Source organism: Hyperolius riggenbachi, chromosome 2 (assembly GCF_040937935.1).
Source record: "Hyperolius riggenbachi isolate aHypRig1 chromosome 2, aHypRig1.pri, whole genome shotgun sequence".
In the NCBI taxonomy this organism is placed as follows: Eukaryota; Metazoa; Chordata; class Amphibia; order Anura; family Hyperoliidae; genus Hyperolius; species Hyperolius riggenbachi.
Window position 1 is genome coordinate 33,392,771 of NC_090647.1, and position 6,000 is coordinate 33,398,770.

A 6,000-nucleotide genomic window follows, 5' to 3' on the forward strand; every position below is an offset into this window, starting at 1 on the left:
TCACGATTGCGATTTTGCAGCACAAAATTTCACATTTTTACCACCATTTGCGATTCCCATTCAATAGAATGAGAATCACAACGCTATCGCCCCAAAATGCTGCATGCAGCACGTTTGCGATTTATGCAAATCGCAAATGCAGTGAGAATGATCCCATAGGGGTACATTAGACACAGCTTTTATGATCGCCGGCGATAAGCAAAGTGCTTAAAAGCTCCTGAGTGTGAACCAGACTTTAGACTTTTGCCTACATTTTTGGGTTAGAGTTTGGGGGAGATTTCCCGGTAGTGTGAAGGCCCGAGCACATGCTGGATTACAGTTGGCTGAGGTGGCCGGTAATGTCCACCTCTGCCGATAATCCGGTCGGCAGCCCCTGACTGCTGCCCGGCCAGCGATCTGCCTGGCAGATCAATTCAGCCAAGCAGCGGCTTGTTTTCCCGAACTTGGCACGTGATGTCACATCTCCGCCGCACCGTCAGACCAACGCATCTGTACAGCCTCTGCCCAGCGATCTCTCATGAGGGATTAGTTCCCGATCCCTGTCCGGTGACATCAATCTACTATATGCCCTAAATGATGATTCAGCTGCCCAGTTTTGCCTTTTTGCTAGGGGGAACGGGCACACTGGATCTGGCTTACTGGATAGTTGACAATCACATTGATTGAATTCCTAATATGAAACTCAGTAGCAGGGTGGGGTAGTGTGAATACTATGAATGTACAATTATGGCTGTTTAGCTCTATGAACTTCAGTATATTTTATGTATAGCGTATGTACCGATAAATGCATTTTAGTTGCTAAAATCTTGTTTGCTTCATTTCCAGACACATAATTGTGCATTGAGCTATGAGATGATCATAGATAATATTTCTCTATGTTCATTTTTTTAAAATTATTTTTAAAGTATCAAAATGATAAATGTGATATTTGTTTGGTGCCGGTCGTGCTGGTTTACTTGGCAAGCTCTGTAAGCTGCTGTGTACCAGAGATGTTCAGTTATTTGGCTGTCACTGGCTATCACCAAATGCCACAGCTGCATGCGATTGGTTTATTTTCAAGCTGGATGGATTTGCATCGGGCCCAGGATTGGTTGGATGCCGTTGACCATCCCTGCTGTGTGGCAGGGATGGAGGCTGTCCCATAGAGAACAGAGCAGATTGATGGGTAGAGATGCTGCAAACTGGTTTGCTGTGGAGGCAAGGACTAGCGGAACATTTTAAAAAAGTTTTTTTTTTTTTTTAACGCACTGAACACTATTAGTTATTGTGTTCAGTGCTTTAAAAAAATAAATAAAACAGATTTTGAGGGTGTTCCGCTGGTCCTTGCTTTTACAGTGGATTGGTTTGCAGCATCTGTACCCATTAACCATTGACCATCAGAGATACACACCAAGCCGCTCACTCCGCTCCTCCAATGAACTTCGCCTGACCGTCCCCCGCATCACCCAGTCCCATGCACGCCTCCAAGACTTCTCAAGAGCCGCTCCGACACTATGGAACTCCCTACCTCCACCCATTAGGGCAGCCCCCTCCTTCAACACCTTCAAGAAGGCCCTCAAAACTCACCTTTTCACTCTTGCCTACCACCCCTCACAATTGCTCTAAACCCACAGCCGAACTCTGGTCCCCTACCTCTTGGGTCCCTACCTCTCCCTCTAGATTGTAAGCCTTTGGGCAGGGTCCTCACTCCTTTTGTGTCCTACCTGATCATGCACCTCCATTACTGTGCACCCATGCTATGCATCTGAGTGAACCTAACTTGCCTAACTCCATGCTCCCATCCAGTGACTGACTAAGCATTACCTTGTACTCATACTGTGCTGTGTGATCTGGTTTTCTTGTATTCCTGTATTGTCATATTGCTGTTTGTCACCCCTAAATATTGTCTGTAACCTAAATGAATGTCCAGCGCTGCGTAATATGTTGGCGCTTTATAAATACAACAAATAAATAAACTAAATAAATAAAATAAATAGGTAGCTGCCCCCCAGCGTAGGTTAGATTAGGTAGGTGCCCCCCAGGATAGGTTAGATAGGTAGCTGTCCTCCATAATGGAGGGGGGAAGCACCGTAGCCGCGGGGAGGGCAGCCCGACCTCTCCCTCCCTCTCCCGGGCCGCCCTCCGTGCTCCCCCCTCAGATGTATATTGAGCAGCAGCAGCAGCCAGGGAGGGAGCTCTGTATACAACATACCTCCCTGGCTCCAAGCGCTGTTCTCTCGTCGCCGGTCTTCTCCCATCTGCCTACACGCGTATACATACGCTGCTTCCTGTTTTACATACGCTGCTTCCGGCTAAACAGGAAGCAGCGTGTGTATAAGCGTGTATGCATTGCAGAGAGAAGAAGACCGGCGGCGAGAGAGCAGCGCTTGGAGCCAGGGAGGTATGTTGTATACAGAGCTCCCTCCCTGGCTGCTGCTGCTGCTGCTCAATATACATCTGAGGGGGGAGCACGGAGGGCGGCCCGGGAGAGGGAGGGAGAGGTCGGGCTGCCCTCCCCGCGGCTATGGTGCTTCCCCCCTCCATTACAGCGCCCCCCTCCCAACAGCGCCCCGGGCAGTGGCACGCACCGCACGGGGCTAGAAACGGCCATGTACACAGGTGAATCCAATTATGAGAAATAGTATTTAAAGTGGACCCAAATTCAAAATACAAGATTTCAGAAATAAAATCTATTTTCTAAATTATAATAATAAATAGCAGCCTTTTTTCAGCTGCATGATGACAAATATAAAATATTTTACATTTATTGGAGGAACCCCTCCCTTCCTTTCAAATTGCCGGAATTTTTCCGGCAAACTGGTGGAGTAGATGGTGTCCGGCAATGGAGGAATTGCTAATGGCTGCCCCCAGTATAACCCTAGCTATGAAAAGAGAAGGATGAAAAGCATGCACTGAAATGCTCATAGGTTTGAAGGAGTGTTTATTTATCTTTGTATGTGTCAGAGTGGTGCAACTAAATATTTTTAATTAAAAAAATGTTTGGTTTGGGTCCGCTTTAAGGGGGTGAATTGTAAGTTTCCCTCCTCGTTTAATTGTCTCTGAAGAATAGCAACATGGGGATCTCAAAACAACACTGAAATGACCTGAAGACAGACAGGCCCGGGGCGTTTGATTGTGCGGCTGGAGGGGGGCGCAGGAGCGGGGAGAACGGCCATCATAGTAATAACTCACTTTCTTCAGCCGTTCCCCCGCAGTGTCAATGTATTTCTTCTCCCGGCGTCCGTCGCCTGGTAACAGCGCCCCCTGTGATGACGTACCGCATGTCATCACAGGAAGCGCTGTTACTAATGAGACTGATGCCGGGAAAGGAAGGACATTGAAGCTGCACGGGTTCGGCGGAAGCAGGTGAGTTATTACTATTATTTCCGCTCCCCCCGCTGCTGCGCCCAACTAATGCCGCCCATACCTAGCTAAGCTATACTGCAGGAACCTACCTATTTAACCTAAACTGTGGTAACCTACCTAACTAACCTATACTGTGGGGACCTACCTAACTAACCCATACTGCGGGAACTTACCTAACTAACCCATACTGCAGGAACCTACCTATCTAACCTATACTGCGGGAACCTACCTAACTAACCTATACTGCGGGAACCTACCTAACTAACGTATACTGCGGAATCCTGCTTATCTAAACTAAACTGTGGTAACCTACCTAACTAACCCATACTGCGGGAACCTACCTAACTAACCCATACTGCAGGAACCTACCTATCTAACCCATACTGCGGGAACCTACCTAACTAACCTATACTGCGGGAACCTACCTAACTAACGTATACTGCGGAATCCTGCTTATCTAAACTAAACTGTGGTAACCTACCTAACTAACCCATACTGCGGGAACCTACCTAACTAACCCATACTGCGGGAACCTACCTATCTAACCCATACTGCGGGAACCTACCTAACTAACCCATACTGCGGGAACCTACCTAACTAACCCATACTGCAGGAACCTACCTATCTAACCTATACTGCGGGAACCTACCTATCTAACCTTTACTTTGGGAACCTACCTATCTAACCTATACGGCGGGAACCTACCTATCTAACCTATACGGCGGGAACCTACCTATCTAACCTATACTGCGGGAACCTACCTATCTAACCCATACTGTGGGGACCTACCTAACTAACCCATACTGCGGGAACTTACCTAACTAACCCATACTTAAGGAACCTACCTATCTAACCTATACGGCGGGAACCTACCTATCTAACCTATACGGCGGGAACCTACCTATCTAACCTATACTGCGGGAACCTACCTATCTAACCCATACTGCGGGAACCTACCTATCTAACCCATACTGCGTGAACTTACCTAACTAACCCATACTGCGGGAACTTACCTAACTAACCCATACTGAAGGAACCTACCTATGTAACCTATACAACGGGAACCTACCTATCTAACCTATACTGCGGGGACCTACCTAACTAACCCATACTGCGGGAACTTACCTAACTAACCCATACTTAAGGAACCTACCTATCTAACCTATACGGCGGGAACCTACCTATCTAACCTATACTGCGGGAACCTACCTAACTAACCTATAGTGCGGGAACCTACCTAACTAACCTATACTGCGAGAACCTACCTAACTAACCTATACTGCGGGAACCTACCTAACTAACCTATAGTGCGGGAACCTACCTAACTAACCTATAGTGCGGGAACCTACCTAACTAACCTATACTGCGAGAACCTACCTATCTAACCTATACTGCAGGAACCTACCTATCTAACCTTAACTGCAGGAACATACCTATCTAACCCATACTGGGGGAACCTACCTAGCTAACCCATACTGGGGGAACCTACCTATCTAACCTATACTGGGGGAACCTACCTATCTAACCTATACTGCGGGCACCTACCTATCTAAACTATACTGTGGGCACCTACCTATCTAACCCATACTGGTGGCAACTATGTAATTAACCTATACTGCGGGTACCTAGGCCTGGCTCCACGGGGGAGAGGGGGGGGGGGGGCGATTTTTACACCCTCGCCCTGGGTGAAATTTAGCCTAGAAACTGCCCTGCCTGAAGACAAAGATTGTTCACCATCATGGTTTAGGTGAAGGATACAGAAAACTGTCTTAGAGATTTCAGCTGTCTGTTTCCACAGTTAGGAACATATTGAAGAAATGGAAGACCACAGGCTAAGTTGAAGTTAAGGTTCAAAGTGGCAGACCAAGAAAAATCTCAGATAAACAGAAGCGACAAATGGTGAGAACAGTCAGAGTCAACCCACAGACCAGCACTAAACACCTACAACATCATCTTGCTGCAGATGGGGACTACCCATGCTGCCGCTTTCACACATCTCTCTCCCCTTGTTCCCACGCAGCAGTGACTGAGCTGCGCACCCCCCCCCCCCCGATCCCTATGCACGCAGCTCCTGCTGAAGACTTGCAAGTTGAAGAGCTGCGAGCAGGCAAGAAGGAACACAGTAGGTGGGATGAGAAGGTGTGACAGAGTCACTAGCCTGGCTGTTACTGCTTGCGGCTAGCTGCGGAGCATGAAGCACCCACCAGAGCATGACGTAAGTGGGCGGGGGGAGTAATTGATCCGCATTTGATAGTGAAGAGGGACATTTGGGGAGCCGCCTTTGCCCCATAAGGCGCTTGTAAGCACCTGCCTGCAGTGCCGAATGGTAAATCTGGCCCTGGTATAAGCAGTTGCCAGGCAGCAGAAAGCAATTGTGTGCGTTTGGCAGTGTTTTCAGTGCCTATCAACTGCTCATGAAAAAGGGCCCTTAGATGGTTCTTGGGGTGGGGCGGCCAATCCCATGATACATTGACGGGATATGTGGCTGGCAGATTGTCTCATCCGTCTCTCTCCCCCCCCCCCCCCCCCCCACTCTGTGCTGCTCTAGGCCACACCATTGGTCCTCCTCTCCCCTCCATAGCAGCAGAATGTGTCTGTACAGAGGTCAGCCAAGGACTGTCGCCCAATGGTTCAAGTCCCAATTCTTGCAGGCGA